Here is a 19,228-nt window from a genome sequence, read left to right on the forward strand (position 1 = left end):
CAGCCTAAATCAAGTCTGTCCCCTTTCCCCATGCCATCTGCTGGCCCCTTACAAACCACACCAACGACAGAAGTCTCAACTACTCGGCGTTCATTAGCAGATGTTGACCTGCTTCCAAAAGGAGGAAACTGAGGCCCAGGGACAAAGAATTCCTGGGCCAGTTGTGCAATGCATAAGTAGCAGAGTGAAGGGGCTGGAAAGATGGCTCAGTAGTTAAGAGCACTGGCTGCTCTTCCAGAGGACCCAGGTTCAGTTCCCAGCACCCACACAAGGCAGCTCATAACCATCTGTAACTCCAGTTCTAGGCAAGCTAACCCCTTTGCCCTCCATGGGTACTGCAAGCACACGATACACAGACATGCATGCAGGTAAACACTCATACACACAAAGTAAACAAACAAATACATCTTTATTAAAAAAAAAAGCAGCAGAGTGAACATTTGATGTGGGCCTGAGAGTCACTTTGGAGCCTACTTCCTCAGCCATCAGCCTGGACTGTCTACATGGCTTCTTTTCTGCAGGGATGATGTCTAGGTTGCTGCTGTGGGGCGGTGTTCTCAGAGGGGGCCTCTTCTACTCCATCCTCACTTCCCAGGCTCCAGACACCCCTGCAGCTCTGAGCTTTGTGCCCTTGTGCCTTCCCCATGATAATTCCCTATCTTCCCTGCTTCATCAGATGCTGGGCACGCCCCTTCTCTTCTTCACACTGCCCTTCATCCCCGACTTCAGGCTGAGTTTTCTCCACATCCTTCCTTCCTTGCTCCCATCTCTGAACTCCTTTTCTTCTCTGCCCTATAGCCTGCTTTGCCTCTACCCAGATGAGACAGCAAGCTCCTAGGGTGCATGGGCTTTGCCCTTCACCTTGACATTGTTGTCTCCTCATAGGGTGCCTGACCTGAAGTGGGGGCTTGAGACATGCTTACCCAAGTCACTTGACCAAGAGCCACACACTGAAGTCAAGCAAGGCAGGGCTGGACTGAGTCCCTGCTCTTAGGGAATGCGCACTTGACTGGGGGAGTCAATCATGAACGCAACAGGCAGACAAATGAAGATGATACCAGAAGGTGGCCAGGACTCCTGTGCCCCAAACAGAAGGGCGATGGGAGAGTCACAGGACATGCAAGCAAAGGAACCCATAGCTGACATCATGTGAGTAAGAGTCCCAGATGGAACAAGGGCAGCTCCATAGATGTGGGCCTGGCAGGTAAAAAGTCCCGAGGTAGGACACACTTGGTATGTTCAAGGAGAAGTGTCACCTGCCCAGAGGGACAGAGTGGTGACAGGGTAGAGTTTAGCAGGAGGCAGTCACAGGGAGGTCCTGGCTTCACTGCTTGCTCTCCCCTAGCAGCCAGAGCAGCTGCCACCCAGAGGAGAAGTCTCAGGAACCACCGGCCTGACACACAAGGCAGCTGTTTATAGTAATGGGTGTCTACCCTGGGGATGGAGCATGTGGTGATGCGCAAAGACATTTTAGGTGGCATAAACGGGAGGTGGGTAGTCAAAGTAGTACTGACACTTGGTGGGTGGGTGCTGGGGAGGCGTCTCAGCATCTCCTGATGTTCCAATCAATCATAGCATTCCACTGGTGTGAGGGCAACACTGAACACATAGGCATGAAACGATTATCCCCCAGAGTGGGTGAGTTCTCTGACACGCCAATGCCATTGTTTCCCTTCTGATGACCTTTCTAGGGAGCACTTCATTCCAACAAAAGTATGTCAGCCCTCAAGACAAACTACCCTCCACGCATATGTGGGCCAACCCTCGAAGTGACTTTGTATCACTAGATTCGGGTGCCCTTGGGCCCTGGCCACAGTGCTACTAAATTTACCTCCTATATCCTAGTAGGGAGGTCTGTGCTGGTAGCATGCAGTGCCTACATCCTTCAACATCCAACATGAGTGACCTGCCCTTGTCTGGCCTCAGTTGTCTCATTGTGAGCTGGGAATGCCAGCCGTCTATATGGCTGTTTATAATTAAGAGTATGAGTCACATAGTAAGTGCTGGAGATACTGCTGTGAGGTTCACTATGAGGATGCTGGGCAAGAAGGGGCTTTGGAGTTCAGCAAAACAACTTCTTCATTTCACAGGTGCACACACTGGGGCCTGGAGAAGTGAACACACTGACTGTTTTCTGGAATTTGAGGAGGGTAAAGTGGACATTGTAGACATATCCTACTGATGGGGAGACTCGGGCTGGGTCACACCCTGACTCAGTGATGCTACTACTAAGATTAAGAATGACAGCACCAGTGCCACAGTGTGAGTGTGGAAGTCAGAGGAGTTGGTCCTAACCTTCCATCATGTGGGTCCCAGGAGTCAAACTCAGGCCATCAGGTTTGGTGGCAAGCACCTTCATTTGCTAAGCCATCTCTCTATTCCAGGATGTTTGGTTATGATTGCTAACTTAATTGCATTAAGAAATGCCTAGGGCATTGGTGAACCATGCCTTTGGACATATTGATGATGTCATCTCCAGAGAAGACCGCCCCCCATGCCTGAGAATGTATGCTACTATCCCATAAGCTGAGGCCTCAGCATGAATAAAAAGAGAAAAGAGAGAAAGGCATCTGAGTACCAGCATCCATCTTTCTCTGCTTCCAGGACAACCATGATGTGAGCAAGCAGCCGCATACTCCCACTGGCATGCTTTCTCCATGGTAATAGGCTGTGTCCTCAAACCATGAGCTAAAATTGCCCCTAATTTGCTTCTTGTCAGGTAACTAGTCACAGTCATAAGACAAGTAGTTGACATTCCTAGCATGGAATAGAACTAGGAACACAGGCTGAGCATTCTCAACCCAAAATTGAAATCTGGATTGTTCCCAGGTCTGAGATGTTCTGAGCACTTACATGACAGAGTGGAAAATTCCACACCATGGAACTTTGTTTTATACACAAATTATTAAAAAATACTGTATAAAATTACCTTCAAACTACATATATATGTATATACATATATAACATCCTTTTAAAATATAAATTAATCTGGGATCCTATTCATCAGTTATCTCACTGTACACATACAAATATTCCAAAATCTGGTAAAAAAATTTCTAAAACTCTTCTCAACCATTTTGATGAGGCTACTGAGCCTATAATATGAATTCTAGAAATGGAAGCATCTCTGAACTCCTTGGAGAGAAAACACACTTTCTTGTTTAAAAAAAGATTTCCTCTATGCCTGAACAGATCATATTAGCAGAACATTCTTAAGTCTTACAAATAAAGAACCAGGACTTTATATTTATAGTAAGGGTAAGAAGGATGTGAGACATGTGCTTGCAAGGGCTGGGAGGGGGAGTCACCGTCAGGTGACGGGCTCCCAGGGGGATAGCTCCCCCTGAAGCGCCTGTCATCTGTACGTCTCAGTGATAGCTGTCTTGAAAGAGGGATGGGCAGTCATGCTTGAGTCTTCATGAAGTTTGATCATATTTTTATCTCCCAAGAGGAGAATGGATGCCTGGAGTCTCCTCCAGCTGTTATGGTCATGCGGTAATTAAAGACAGAAAGGACAGGCATTCCATGGGGTCCGTTTGTGTGGGAATAGGGTCATGTGTGGACACTGTCATCAGGATGCTGGGAGAGAATTAATGCTTTTCTCTGGTCATGTTTTGTGATGCCCACTATTCCCTCTATATACCTGATGGCAAGATAGGGATGTCAGCAGCAGAAATACTCACCTAGCATGTCCTTATAACCTCTAATGTTCAGCTGGTACAAAGTCCAAGAATATGCTTTTTGGACTGAGGTCCTCCCAGCAGCAGCCTCAGAAGGTCATCAGATGTAGGCTAGTGCTCTGTGTCGGTGAGGGAGAAGGAAGAGGACATCTCTGGCAAGGACAGGGTAGGGGTGGTCCCAAGGAGGCCTTCCCCATCCACTGCTGGATGAGAAGAGCAGGTGAGGGCAGGCTATTCCCTGATGGCATGGGGATCTCCAAAGCTACTAATTCCAAGGGAGCAAGACCCTCTTGGTATTCTGTCTGCAACCCCAGGAGTGCCACTGCTGTGGTGGTCCTCGCTGAGGCTGCCTCTCGCCTGAGGGACTTCCCGGCCTTGGCTTCAGCGTGGTTCTCTGTGTACACGACTTGTCAGCACCTCCTTAAACAAGATGTATGGTTTCCACATCACTAACAACAGACAGCAGGATTCACCTCCAGGTCTGCACCTCTCTTTTCTGTTTCACTAGGATGGAGATGGCAGATCGTTGAGAATCAGCCCCGACTCTGCTTAGAGGTTGTATGCTGGAGTGGCTGGGGTGGGAACATGGCAGGGCCTGCACATTTCTGATGACCTGAAACATTCAGAGGGGAAGAGGCCTCTAGAGACCAGCACGTGGTTTCAGCTTGGCTGTTTGCCCACTGTATGTCCCAGGGCATGCAAATGCCCCTCGGGGGTTCCCCGTGTGGCCAGGGTAGAATCTAACACTGGTGAACTCAATGTTGTGGTGTACATGCTGGTGCTGGGCACTGTACTTGACCTTAAATTTATGGCCCAGGCAGCAATGTGGATGCTAATTTGGTATTTCTTTTATAGAGAAGCCAATACCATCCACAGAGTAATAACCATCCAGCCAGGTCACGCCAGGGGCTAACAGGAAGTAGGGAAGGCACCACTATAGTCTCTTATATAGAATCGTGTCAACGAACACTGATCTTACATAACTCCAGACAAGAAACCCTGACTGTCTGCTAAGTGAGGCCCAAGGGCCTGGACACCACGATTCTGAGTAATAACTGAAAAATCCAGAAATGCCTGCGGAACTATCAGAACTCCATTGCCTGGGAGGTGTCCTTAACATTGAAGAAACTTTGAAGGCGGGATTCTGGACCCTCCTACCGTAAATTTTAGATAACAATATAACACAACATAAAACAAAAGCACCCAGATTAGAATAGAGATGGGCTACTTTGCCCAGTCGTCCCAGGAGACTGTGATATGGCCTGGCCCTTTTAGGCCCAGCCCCCACTGCTGGCACTGATGTCATCTGGCTGGCTCCACAGCAGCAGCCTTAGAGCTGGACTCTAGATCAATGAAAGCATCCACCATGCCAGACATGTCTGCCCTGCTCCAGGCCTGCTGTGGAGCCAGGGTTCAGGCTCAGTGCCGGGCCATCTGTCACTCGGCGCTGCTCTTAATTGCTGTGCTGATGAGCAAGGTTTGAACTTGAAGCAGAAAATGCACATTCACATATAGACACAGCCCTGTGGTAAGCACTGTCTCCTGCCCCCTTACAACCAACACAGCCTCTAGAACACAAAGGGAACAGTGGCCAAGTCACACCCAGGCCACAGAAGGTGCTTGTCTCAGTGGGCAGATGCTCTAAAGAACCAATGTCGAGAGTGTCTCCATCCAGAGGCGGCCCAGTCTTTGGAGTCACAGCCAAACAGGGAAAGCAGATAGCTGGATGAGTATAGCCAGTACAGTGAGACAGGCTCTGGTAAGAAGGCAGTTCTGAGCCGTCGAAGACATGGAGGTGGGGATCTGGTCAGCCTGGGGTATCTAAAAACCTTCCTAGGGAGCACAGGAGCCCCGAGTTAAGCGCCAAACAGTCTGTGAAGGGCAGAAGCTCTCCAGGGAAAGAACAGGGCAGGGTGGTATGGGCGGAGGGATCCAGACGGGGTCACACTGACTGCTGGGAGGCCCAGGGTGTGAGTGTGGTAGGCTGAGAATGGAGTGAGGAGACACAGCGTGGACAGTGAAGAGGCTGCAGGAGGCAAGGGAGCCTGGGAGCCCCCCAGAGAATTACTCCATGAACTGTGGCCAAGCTCTTGCTAAGCATAGGATATAGCGTTCGGTCAGTGTGGGGCCCTTGCCCTTAAGGGACATGGAGGCATCTCAGAGCAGCAGAAGTGTTGACCACCAGGTTAGAGAGACTTGCCTCAGAGCCAGAGCAGGGCCTCCGACTTCAGGCAGAGCATGGCTGGTGCTCTGAATCATCAAGCAACAAGGTGCTGGCACCTCTCCATTTTCTGGGGAAGGGAACTTGAGCAGTTTGAGAAAGGGCAGAGCTCAGATGTGGATCCCCAGGAGCTTGACTCAGCCTGTGATGCACTCATCATGGGAGGCTGCTTCCTACAGCCTTCCTGGTAGAGGGAACAGACTGAGTATGTATGAGGCAGGAGGATGTCTGAGAGAACGGGAGGGCAGGCATGAGGTGGTTTCTACTGGACAGGTGTATGTGTGTGGGCTCCCAGAGGACTGGGACCTCAGGTGTGTCAGAATGACACAGGTCTAAGCCTTGTAGCCCAGCAGCCTGTGGGTAAGAGGCTGACCCTTCCAGGCTTCAGTTTTTTCATGAAGACTGCATCCTGTGATCTTTCTGTGACTGGCATTACATTCATAAGCATGAGTAAATGCTTAGGACCTTCACTGTACCTTCACGAGTCCTCACACCCGATAGTAAACAGTGAGACCCCAGAGGTAGGCTGGTTGAATTAATTTACGTGGAGATGGTTAAGTCACTGGAAGACATGCGATCTTTATTTTTGCGTTGGCTGCCCTGGTACTCACTCTGTGTCCCAGACTGGCCTTAAACTCACAGCAGTCCTCTTGCCTCAGCCTCCTGGGTGCTGGTATGAGCCACCATGGTCAGCTGTGACCTTGATCTTGTCACCATCAGGGGGTCCCTGTGGATGTTTTTTTCTGCAGAGCCATGTAGTAACACTCAGATAAACATCCTCAATTCTCAAACAAACAAACAAACATGTAACTCCCTCTTCAGACATTTCATGATTTTTCTCCTATTCAGGGAAATTTCCTTGAAGAAATGGCAGATATTTTCAGTGCCTGCAAATGATGGTCACGGATGCCAAGGGGATGACAGTGGTTTGTCAGAGGCTAGGATTGCACCACAGGAAGCTGAGGGCCTCAGGGGCTCCTGCCAGAGCCAGGGCAGCTAGGGGTGCCCCTCCCAGCTGTGTGGAAGGCAAGATGCTGGAGTTACTGCTGTGGCTGGCCCCCTTCCTGATGAACCCTGTCAACTTCGTGAGGTTGGAAGCTGCATCCTCTCCATCATTCATCAGCCAATTAGAAGCCCCTGGAAGCCACGCTCCTTTAACCACAGAAACAGAAGCATTCTGAGCCGGTCTTCCCTTTATTGCCAGGATGAGGCGTGGGTGTGGAGACTACAGGGCGAGACACAAACCTTTGTGAGGATCTGCTATGGCTTTACCAATAGCCTCGTACCTTCCTGCCATCTGTAGGCTGCTATGTGGCTGTGCCTGAATGGCACTGTCCTTCTGCGTGTTCCCACATCCCAGCATACTCTCAAGCTCCTCCCTTCTCTCATGGCTGCTCTGTGAGGAAGGCCTCACTCGCCAGACCAGGGACCTGGGGTCCCACGAGGGGCACATGGCTATCCAAGCCACTCAGTGAGGAGGCTACAGCATGAACACAGGAACCTCAGCTTTATCCCTGCCCCAGTCTGCGTCACATAGCAGGGGTGAGAGAGGGGACAGAGAGAGAGGGAGCTGCAAAAGTGTCCAGATGGTGGTCGACACAGAGAAAGGAAGGCTTGAGCCGACCCCTGAGGCGCAAAGCCAAGCAGAACAGCTCCAGGTTTGTGTCTTTGCTAGGGCACCTTGAAATAGGGTACTCCCGTCCCGGGTCCCTGCTCCTGCTTGCTCTGGAGGGCCTGCCTGCAGGGTGCAGCAGACAGCAGAGATGTAAAGTGTGGAACCCAGACATCATCAAGCACTCATTGCTTTAAGCACTGCTCATTACTGTAGAGCTGTGCCCACCAGCACATAAAAAGCAAGGGTGGACAAGAGGTAGACACGTGAGGGAGCCCTTAGGATGGGTGCTGAGAAGCATGCTCTACCAGAAGCACTTAGATGCTGCCGTTTAATTTCATTGTTCTATTCCCTAGAGAGGTAATTACTATTCTCAAACATTGCAGGTGAGGAAGTAGAGACCCTGAGACCAAATGGCTATATATAGCTAGTGAGCCAGAGCCTTCTTTTCAATAGATTTAGGACCTTGGCCTATGGAGTTGGATGACCTGGGCTGTGCCCTGGGAACCCAACCTCCAGAAGGAAGCATGTGCCACTCAGAGGGTCGCTTAAGTGACTAAGTCATCCTTTTGGCCCATGGGCTCCCTGACACCCAGTGTGATTGACTCACTGAGGGTGTTACTAGGGAATGGAGGAAGAAAGGCTCAGTGTAGATTCCAGATTTCCTTCCCTCCACCAACCGGATGGCTGTGGTACCCCGAGTCACATAGAGGGCCTGATATACCAGCCAGGCAGGTCTTGAAGGGACCCCAAGGCTGGCCTGCAACCCCATCTTCTGAGGTGCAGAGTAGCTCACAGTGAGGGCCTGGGGAGCTGTAAAATCCCATTTGCCACAATTAGCAGATGATTAATGAGACAGCAGCAGCAGCAGGCCCTGCTCCCCAGAGGCCCACACCTCTGTCTCCTGCCAGCATCAGCTTGGGACACGAACGAGCCAAGCACCTGGTACCCAGAGCACCTGGAGACACGCCCCTGGGCCCGCTGGGGAGCAGGCATTTCCCTGTTCTGCTTTCCTGAGATCCCTCTGGACTCGATATTATTGGCAAGCTCATGCCCTATGTGGTCTATAGGAACCCGACATGGTCTATAGAGAAGAGTGAAATAGGGGAGGTGCCCTGAAGGGCGGGGATGGAGAGAAGGGGGGGACACTGAAGCTCTGGAGGTAGCATGGAGTAGAAAGCGCAGATGGAGTGGCTAGCCCAGAGGCGCAGGATCGGGTCATGCTGGTGGGACTCCTTCCCTTCTGCACCAGAGGCCTTTGGACACTTCGTGAGATGGCAGCAGCACTTTAAAATCCATCCGCAGTTAGAAAGATGCCCCTGAAAAGGAGCGGGGGGTGCCCTCAGCTATAGTCTGCTAAAATGTCAGTGCCCGCTTGCATAAGAGCACATCACACAGGGGCAGCCTGGTGCTTGCAGCATCCCTAAAGCCTGGAGGATCACAGAGGAGAGCCAAGCTTCTGTTGCTCTTCAGTGCAGCAAAAATAATAGGTCCTCGGGCCCAAAGAGAGGAGTAGAGAAGGTCTCAGCCAGGTTCCCTCCTGCTCAATTAATCAAATGTGCTTTATGTAGCTCAAAATAAATACAGCTCTCATTGGCAGGCTTGTGCTACAGCTGAACGATCCAATGTGTAAGTTACTCTAGCCTCAGCATTCCTGAAGGGGACCCAGTGTCTACCCTGAGAGGTACCTGAGTGCCTGTGGACTCATCAGCCCTCTGGTACCCACACAGCTAACTTATTCCTCCATGGGGCCATCTGCTCCACAACATTTTTTTTTTTTCTTGGCCTGGTCATTTCTGAGCTTACAAACTCCAGCCCCAGGACCAGGTCTGCTAATATGAGATGGTGGTGGTTGGGGGTTGGGGTGGGCAGTAGGGTATGAGTGTGCTGGGCTGATGACCTACAGGACAGGAACAGCCAGAGGACTCTCTCCTGGATGCTGGAATTATTCCCACAATCCTAGAGGCTGAAGAGTGGGGCATTGGCATGGGCAAGGTTCTGGGCCTGGTTTCTTCTGGCTTGGAGACAGCCTTCTCCACTGAATTCCCACGAGACAGTTGGGAAACAGAAGAACTCTACAGAGTCCCTTTTCACCGCCTCATCACCTCGCAAAGGTTGGGAGTGCCAGTCTGAACATGTTAGTTTGGGGTGGGGTGGCACTATCATTATGTTGGTTAAAACAGTACTGATTCTCCTGTTTCCTGCAAAATAATGCACAGGTGGGTAAGTCAGGCGTGACTTCTGATTTCATCAGATGCTCCATTTATTAGGAGAGGAATGTTAAATCACTAAATGTTTGTTGAAAGAACCAACAAATGAATGACTTACAAGACTAATTATAGCTTCAAAGGAAATGCTCAACTGAGGGGAGGGGCCTCTGTCACAACCACAGACATCGACAGACTCACACCACTGTGAGATGGACCACGTGTAAGGGGTGTACTGGTGTACACAGCTCCAACACAGACCAGAGTCATGGGGTTTAATCAGAAAGGGACTTGTCAGAGAAGCATCTCAAGATCAGCCCTGAACCACAGAGGTGAAGTCATCCACCTGGAGTGACTGGCTGGAGAGCGGGAGAATGGTGAGCGTGTCAGAGCAGCTGGGCAGGGGGTGTGAGGAGGTAGAGCTGAGACAGGTCCCCGGCTGCTGTGAGTTCCTAGTACTTGAGTGGTAGGGGCAGCAGGTAGGGGTAGGCTTGGATATAGTGAGAGCCTTGCAGGTCCTGGGGGGAGGTTGCTCTTCCTTCTGGGCTCAGCCACGTGGGGGTGACAGCAGGTCTCCCTCCCAAGGCTTAGGGTGAGCCTGTGTGCAACACGTCCGGGCGTGTGTGTGAGCTTGCATTCTGCAAGCTTGCCCAGGGCCCCTAACAACTGTCTATCCCCTCTCAGAGCGCTTATTGCCCTCGGTGTTACTCCTTGCCTGGCTTCCCTGGCAGTCTGCCTGAGTTCTCTCAGCCCTGGGAGAACAGGAGTGTTTGCTTTTCACTTCCCGTGCATCCTCAACACCCAGCATGGGTTGCAATGCTACAGGACGCTAACTGTGCACAGGCGTGGAACTGGAATGGCTGAATGAATGAAGAAGCGCGTGCTAGAGGCCCTTGTAATCTGTCCTCAAAGCGCTCCCTCACAGGAGGGATAGCTCCTGGAGGCAAGAGGTTTCCCCCAAACCTGGATCAGGTTTGTGCAGAGGACCAGCCCGGGAGATGGGTGTTTGCCTGGTAGCCCGGCCTGCTACGCAGAACCCTTCTTGCTCTTTGAGTCCGTGTAACATGGTATGTGCAGAACTGAGAGAGGAAGCATGCTCTGCAGCCATGTGGCCAACACAAACTCACAAAGACCAAAGGGAGTGAGTGGCGCCCCTCAGTCACAGGGGAGGTACCCTCTGGCCATACTGCCAGCTTCTTGGTGGGATGGCACTGCTTAGGGCCTCCTGAGGATGTATGTGGCAGATCCGAGGTGGCAGTTCATCTTTACGATGCCTGAAAAACTAAGTCCAGCGGGAAGGGGCAGCAAAGAACTATCAGCTGTTGAGAGGGTCGCATGAGAAAACGTTGGTTACACTATAGATGAAGTGTGTTGCTCTCCTGCTGAGGTCCCATGGCGCACCTGAAAATGGAGAAATGAGCGGTTTCTTGCTCCAGGCCCTCTGAAGGTAAACTCAACCCTGACTAGTGTAGAGCCGGGCCCAACAGAGTCTAGACCCCTGTGCTAGGTCACAGTGCTTTCAGGAAAAATACAGGCCAAGCTGAGATTAGGAAGAGGCTTGTGTTCACTCCTGAGATGTGTGTCAATGAGGTGCCCCATGCTAGGTGGCTAAAAGCAGGGCTGGCTGTCTTGTGGAAAGATGACAGTTGCGATACCCCTGTACCCGGGTGAGGTCTAGCCTGAAGCAGCAGGGATTGGGACCTCGATATATCTCTTGGGACACTCGATTAACCCACATTAATTGGTGAGCAAACATAAACCCCGACCTACCAAGTCATATGCAAATCGGACAAGGGGCATCTAGACCACGTATCCAGACTGCCTTTAGTCACAGGGCCCCCCTGCTGCTCCCAGAGCTGGAGCACCAGCTTGTCCTGTCTGTGGAGACCCTATGGGGGAGGAGACAATGAGACCAGCACGGCTGCCACCCAGGGTGCCACCACTCTGGGACCGGGCAACCAGCAGGCCTTCCCTAGGGGCACAAGCGCTCCACATAAATAGCCACCCTGACATGATTCCAGCTGTCACACACTTCTCGGGCTCTAAGACCCTCTCTGATCTCAGCCTCCTCTGTGAGAATAGCACTCCTTCTGACACGACACCACGGACGACATGACAGAGTGGAAGGAGGTGCGAAAGTCACGGGGGAAGTCGGTGACAGTGACAGCCGTGTTGTTTGCCACGGCAGAACCGAGTCTCACCTTCCCTATAAAAGCACGTGGTTAGCACACTTGTCATTCGCCGTCTGTAGGAGCACCCTCAGAAATCACATGGCCCACCCTTCGCCTCTTTGGTCCCCACCCAGGTGGCTGTGTGAGTGGAACTCTTCATGGTCCTTTCTGCGCTCCTTTGGGTTTTCAAGCAAACCCGTCACCTGTTACAAGGCAAGTGAAGGGACTCTTTCTCTTCTCATGGACGCCAGGCTTTTCCACTTATTGTGGGTCCCACTGTCCTGGGGTTGCGGCACCTGTATCTAGCTACCGAGCTCCTCAGTGTGGCAGAAGCTTGGTGGCAGCTAATAAAGGACTGTGTGGACTTGGGACATTGGTCCCAAGGCACACAACTGGATAATGATCTTCAGCATGGAGAACCAGGAAGCCTAGGCATGACTAGCAGACTTTGTGTTTCATTTCCTGGCAAAGGGAGAAACACAGGCGTGGCTTCCACCTACCTCCGAGCTGTCTATCAATTCAGAGGAGCTGCATTGCCCCATTGGAACTAGCCAGGCTTCCTAAAGTAAAATGTGAGGATAGGCAGTGATTTCAGCCTCCCGCAGGCCGGCATGCCTTCCCTTCCCCTTGGCTCCCCAAACCAAGTCTCACCCTTTCTCCCCTCTCTGCTCTGGCACTGGGCTGCTCAGAGCAGGCACCTCTGTAGCTCCAACTGTACCCCCTTGCCCAGGGGACAGCACATTCCAGCCTCATTCTCAGGCTGTCTCCCCACTTTGGGAGGAAGCTGACAGCCTTGGTTCCACTAACAACTAGCATCAGAGCAGGCTGTTTCCCATGGAGCCCACAGCCTCCTCTTGGCAGACAGGGCACTTTCCCCTCTCCATCCCTTGGGAAGGGCGCCCCAGGCTCCCAGTAGAACCTTGTGGGGACAGAGCTCTCCAGGGAGCAGAGTGGCTTGCCGATGGAGAGGCAAACAGTTTGTCTATTTCCTTTGGAATCTGCCCAGGTGATACAACGTTATTGACCGGGCTGGGGTACAAAAGGCATTAGGCAGAGACCCCAGAGGGTGGTGTGCACAGTTCTGGCCACAGACTCCAGAATATGTTGTTACTGGCTACGTCCATTCCTACTTGGCAAGTGGTCTTTGGACCAGATTTTGTTTTTCAGTCTGGGCTTAATGTGCAAAGCACCCTGGGTCAGAATCAAAAGGCTGGTATCTGGCCAGATGGCAGGGCTCGAGGTTAGGGAGGGATTGTACAGCTCCAGAGGATCTATGGTGGTGAGGAGGACCAGTGGAGTCACCGTCAAGAAGCCCAGAGCTAAGTGACAGAGGGCAGTGGTGCCCTGGTGATAGAGTTTCCCTCCAGTGCCACATGCCAGACCTGCACAGAACGGGAGACAGAACCTGGCAAGGAACAGCAGCCACCCTGTTGAGAAGGAAACAGCATTGACTTTCGAAGGCTTTGTTGACTGGGAAGCTGCAGAGCCAGGCTCTTCCTGCTCAGCCAGCGGTCCTCCCAGGACCACCTTGCATTAAAAACTATATTATCAGCTTTATGTTGCATAATTCTCAGGCAGTTCTATGTAAGGTATATGATTCAATGTTATTTTTATTTTCAGAGGTCTGTAGCCATGGCCATGATCAATTTTAGAATATATTTATTACCCACTCTTCCCCAAATCTATACCCTGAGCACTCGCAGGCCTATACTCCTCTCTGCTCCCCAACTCCAGGCACCTTGCCATATTTCTGTTTCCACAGGCCGGCCTGCTGGACTTCCATAGCACTCCCAGAGTCTGGTTTCGGCATCTGTCCTTGGGGGCCGTGGAGCAGCTGGGATGCCTGGGCAGCTGGATGAGGACGCAGGTCTATAGTGCTGCTGCCTCCTCATCTGCACCAATCTGATTTCTCTCCGAGTCTCCTGGTCACTCTCTATTGAAAACCCTAGACCAACAGAATCCACAGGCATGGAGGCCAGGGTGGCTTTGCCGATTCCTTGCTGTGGGACCTCCGCAAGTGTCTAAACCCTTGTGGAGCTGTTTCTCAGCTACAAACTAAGATCCCTCCAGGAAGTCCTCCTCCTTGCCTTGCATGGGGTTCAGTCGAGGGAGACGTGTGAACCCACTGCCAGCACACAGCCACGTGTGGCTAACGCCTTAGAACCCTAGCTCTTTTGAGTCTATCAAACAGGGAAAAGCTCCTCTTCCTACCGCACTAACCTGAAGCCCTCCCTCTGCTCAGCTCTAGCTCAGCATCTTGCCATGGGTGCTCCAGAGCTGAAGGGACACCACCATAAATCTCCAGAGGGACATTGTCCCTCCCCACAGTCCCTGACCAAATAGCAAACCAATCGACCCTGGGCTGGGCACGATGCCATCTAGAGTGTCTCACTGCCACGTGATGTACCCTGAGGTACCTGGATTGTCACTTGATAACTAGTGGGTGGAGATGGTCCTCAGTGACGGGCTGGCTCTGTTAGGCCACCACTAACAGAGTCAACCCTCCTGTTCATCAGTCTCTTTCTCTGATCAATTTATGATGAAAACAGTTGATGGCACCGTGAGTCACATACTGGACGAACATTGATGCTTCAGCTACTGTGAGGAAATCTTAGTGATGTCATCATTGTTACTTTGAGACAGGGTCACATGGACTCCAAGCTGGCTTCAAATTCATTGTGTGGTTGAGTATGACCTTGAACTTTTGGTTTTCCTGCTACCATCTCCCGTGTTAGAATTATAGGTGTGTATACCATTGTGGCCTTAAAAATATTATTGACTGTTGTCAGAGAGGGGTGCAAAGACTCTCTGAAAAGCACTGGTGTCTGTCAGGCACAAACACCTCTCTGTGCCTCAGTTTCCCCATGCTTAAAATAGGCATAAAATAATGTCAAGTTCAAGGTGTAGCTGAGGAAAAATGAGTTCATGCTTGGACATAACCATAGAGCCAGCCTGCCATCCCTGAGCAGTGGGGAACATAACCATACACAGAGCCACCCTGCTATCCCTGAGCCATGGAGACACATAGATCCATAGAACCACCCTGCCATCCCTGAGCAGTGGGGAACATAACCATAGAGCCACCCCTGCCATCCCTGAGCAGTGGAGACACAGAACCATAGAGCCACCTTGCCATCCCTGAGCAGTGGAGACACATAGATCCATAGAGCTACCCCTGCCATCCCTGAGCAGTTTTCCTGGAACCTTCCTGATCACCAACATGGCTGGCTATCTTGCTCTTGCTTTCTCTCCTTGCCTGCTCCCCATTCTGTTATTTCTCTGACATACAAACTAGCCTCCTGCTTTCCATTTCCCTCCAACAGATTGCAACCGCAGAAGTTAAAGCCTTGAGAGCCGGGACACAGCTCAGAAGTAGGATGCTTGCCTAAAGCACATGAAGCCCTGGGATCCATTCCCAGAGCAGCACTCCCCCTCCCAAAAAAAAAGTTTTTTGAAAATGTGAAATCATTCTGGTGTAGCTCCTCCTGTAGAATGCAAATGTTCGGGAGAAGGGTGAGACCCAGCATGAGGAAAGACCAGGGACCCATTCCCCAGGGTATCTGCCTGCAAGACCTAGCTTACCACATTTCTTTCTTGTTGGATGTTTCAGGCAAGATTAAAGCAATCCCAGCAAATGTCAGTGACCCCATTGCCTGGTGCCTGGAATGAAATTCCATTTCTGCCTTTGAGTTTTAGGCGCAGTGACGCCGAGGCTTCGGGGGAATCACAGATGAAATACAGAGAGGCAGCAAAGGGAGGTGGGCCTGCCGATTATCTCCCATCTCGCCTGTGGCTGCTGACTGTGTTATCATTTATCACAGCCCCTGCCTCTGCCTTGGAAAAGCATCTGCTGATAGTGAGTTGAATAAATACCCCAACCAGCCCTGGGAAGACAGCCTGGCTCAGCCACCAAGAAGGTACGTTTGCCTCCAGTTCCCTCCTAACCTTTTCTGTGGAATGGCACAGCGGCTGAACAAGATGGTGCAGCCTCCCCCAGGTGCGTGGGACAGGACCTTGGAGCCCAAACTCCTTGATATTTACAGTACCCAGGGGCAGGTACTTGGTCTCGGAGCTTGAGACTGCAGCCTCAGCTAATGATATAGTTCCCGTCCAAGGGGATTCTGAGCACTGGCAGGCAGGCACGCACATGCGCAAATGAACAGGAGTCCAAATCTCAAGAGGAGGATGACCAAGTTGGAAGAGACCTCAAGGTTGTCTGAACCACTTGCCCCACTCCCACTGGCAGAGCAGACGTGGATACCCGAGGTAACGAACAGGCACCTGCACCTCTCTCCACCCTGACTCTTGTTTTTCTCCATTGTCAAATGTTCCCAGTGGCCATTTACTGAGAACTTCGTGTGAGATCCTAGGCCTGAGACACTCCAACTGTTTAGTCACCCTATCCCTGCATCCTTCCCACAACAGGCAATCCTTTTGTTTTGTTGGTGCTCTCCTGAACACTTAGTGGGACCACAGCTCCCTACCAAACACTGAAGAAGCTGGGATGGCCACAGAGGGCCTGGGCTCCCCAGCGCACAGGCTGGGGCTGAGTAGGTCCTTTCTCATTCATTTGTTCAACAAATTTAGCCAGCCATTGAGGCATCGATGACGCAAGAGTGAATAAAACATTCACTATGTTCACAACCAGTTCATTTAAAGCCCAGCAGACAGGTGTCCATAGGAGTTGATAACAGGCAGACTTAACCCCCAGGATGGGGTGGGCAGGATGATTTCCCTGAAAGAGGAGCATTTATACTCAGAAGGATCGAGAATTTGGCCAGTGATGCATGGAGCTCAGAGTGAGGATGCAGACTTGCAACCCGGGCAGAAGGGTGCCATTTGCAAAGGCTGCGAGGACAAGCTGCTTGCCGTATTTGAGGAATGAGATAGGATTAATGAGAAGTCAAAGGGGTTGGTATTGTGCTTTTGCACCTATGTGTTGCAGCTGTTTAGTTCACAGGAGGACAAGGTAAGTGGTCCCAGAGCCCGGGGGGGGGGGGGGGGGGGGACCATTGCAGTAAGTAGTAAATGAGTCAGGCTAGACATACAGACCCTAATCCCAAGCTATGTTTACAGATCCTGATTCCAGTCCACAGATCGATGAAGGTAGAAGTTACTGCAACTTCAGGGGAGTCCGTGGGATGGGCTTTAATGAGACCTCTGGCCTTTGAACAGCCCCATCCGTATTGCCTGTTAAATAAAACTCCTGCCCCTCCAGCTTGCCCCAGTGCTCTGGCAGGGGGAATCTGTTGGTTGTTTCATTGTGGATGGAGCTTCCAGAGCCATTGGGAAGTCTAGTAGGCTGTGTCTCTTGGGCTCTGCATCACTGCTAATCTTCCTCTCAGGAGCTCTGGGCATGACAGTTATGAGCTCCAGAGACAGGTTGCCTGATTCGGAATCTAATCTAGACATTGTCCTCTCTTAGCTGGGTGACCTCAGGCAACTCTCTTGAACTCTGTGTCCTGTTTATAAAATGAGGACAACAGTTTCCTCACTGGTGGGTTGGTCTAAGGATTAGATGGCCCAATGCACATACATGTAGGGCCCTGGGTGAAGCCTGGGAGCTTAATGGTGCTTATGTCTTTAATATCAGCAGTATTTTTATGACTCTGTCATACCCACACGCCTGATCCAGAAACTCAGCCAAGCTTTCCACACACTTTATGTCTAAGCTCCCATGAATCTGAGGTAGCAATCCTCATTTTTTTAAATGAGGAAACAGGCTCTCAAAAATTTAACAACATGGCTCTTCAGTGTTTGAGTGAGGATTCAGTCTTTCTCTTTCGAAGGAGCCTACTTCTAGATTCCTATCCCCAATTATCCACTTCTCAGCAAAATCCCCTAAAACCATGTTATTAATGACAAACATGAGCTTGGCATCCACTACCTGTGGTTGGTTTGCAGATTTTTCAGTAGCTCATCTTGCCCCTGGAGAACTCTCCAGGGGACCTTCATTAGCATACAATTCTTTGGGGGAAAATGAGACAACAGCTGGCCCTGCCAATCTCCATGGCAACACTCCAGTAACTACAGACTCCAGTCAACGGGAAACATTTATATATACACACAAGCTCGATAGGTACACTTAACTGCAATATTACACACCCATAGACTTCCTGATGATGAGCTGCTGGGGTTCAAAGATGTGTCAAAGAACTCAGTGAGCTGGGTCCAGTGAGGGAGAGTTCACGCCAGAGAGAATATCCCACACTGGCCCCATCTGCTTCTCTCCGTCAGTGTGCCAGTGAGGAGCCAGGCTGGCCTTGCAGTCACATGACCTGTGTCAACGATCACCTGGGCCTTGTGCTACAAAAGGCTGAATTTAGTTCTCACTGGCGCCATCTTGAAATTGTTAATGATATTTGAACAAGGGGCTTTGCATGTCCACCTTGAAGTGAGCCCCACAATTCATGCCCAGTCCTGAGTGAGAAGAGGGCAGTGAAGGGATATGTATGCCTCTGCTTCCTAGGCCACATCACCTTTCCTTCTCTTCTCCCTCAGAGCACTGCTAAGTCACCCAATACTCCAGTTCAAAATTCAATGCTCTTTCCCAATTGTGGTCTCCCACAGCTTCACACATTCTAATACTTGGTCCCCAGCTGGTGGTACTGTTTTGGAAGATTGTGAAACCTCTAAGAGGTGGAGCCTTGCTGGAAGAAGGGACTTGAGGATCTACAGACCAATCCAACTTCCTGCCTGCTGATTACTGATACAGGATGATCTGGTGTCTGCTACTGTGTCTCCTCTGCCATGGTGGACTGTATCCCTTCTGAGATCCCAAGACAAAATACACTCTTTCTTCCTTAAATTCCTTTTGTCAGATATTTTGTTGCAGTCAAGTGAGAAGTTGCTAAGACATCCCCTAAGAAATGTAGCTATGCCAATGTCACCAGAATCAAGCGTAGGCTCTCCCTGTAGACAGTGGCTGCTCTGTGTTAAATGGCTGCTAGGCCCCAGCTCTGCACTCTACTGGAACTGATGTTGTTTCCTAAGTCCAGGCTGTTCCTGTGCTTGGCTCACACCCGTCACTCTCTATGACATCCTGCTTCCCTGCCCCCACCCCAATTTATGCATGGCTAAGTAAGAAATATTGGGAGTGGGCAATGCCATGATTTCTGTTAAGTGGATAAAGATATTTTCAGCATGAAAAAAGGCCTATCACCACAAAGACAGGGGTAAATAGGAGGAGTCTGAAGACCCAAGACTGAAAGCTTTTACACTGTGAAAGCAACATGGTGTCTGCTTTCTGTCCCCAAGCTCAGGGACTGTTCTGCCCAGCTGAGGTTTAGTTCCTCTATCTGCTAACCCAGTATCCTTCCATAGAATGTCCCCGGTTG

At 50.9% G+C, this 19,228-nt stretch overlaps 1 protein-coding gene and 1 long non-coding RNA gene across 4 annotated transcripts in view; one reads left to right on the forward strand and one right to left on the reverse strand.

The window, feature by feature from the left end:
- Nav2 (neuron navigator 2) overlaps positions 1–19,228 on the reverse strand; it is a 654,337-nt gene that overhangs the window by 501,966 nt on the left and 133,143 nt on the right. The gene's annotated exons all lie outside the window — the stretch shown is intronic.
- LOC143267016 (uncharacterized) lies at positions 9,303–18,688 on the forward strand. Of its 2 annotated transcripts, XR_013041910.1 has the most exons (4): positions 9,303–14,634; positions 15,215–15,263; positions 15,713–16,157; positions 18,462–18,688. It is a non-coding gene; the product is annotated as an uncharacterized LOC143267016 (long non-coding RNA). The 2 variants fall into 2 exon arrangements; XR_013041909.1 differs by having other exon boundaries at positions 15,713–18,688.

This window comes from Peromyscus maniculatus, chromosome 1 (assembly GCF_049852395.1).
Source record: "Peromyscus maniculatus bairdii isolate BWxNUB_F1_BW_parent chromosome 1, HU_Pman_BW_mat_3.1, whole genome shotgun sequence".
Taxonomy (NCBI): domain Eukaryota; kingdom Metazoa; phylum Chordata; class Mammalia; order Rodentia; family Cricetidae; genus Peromyscus; species Peromyscus maniculatus.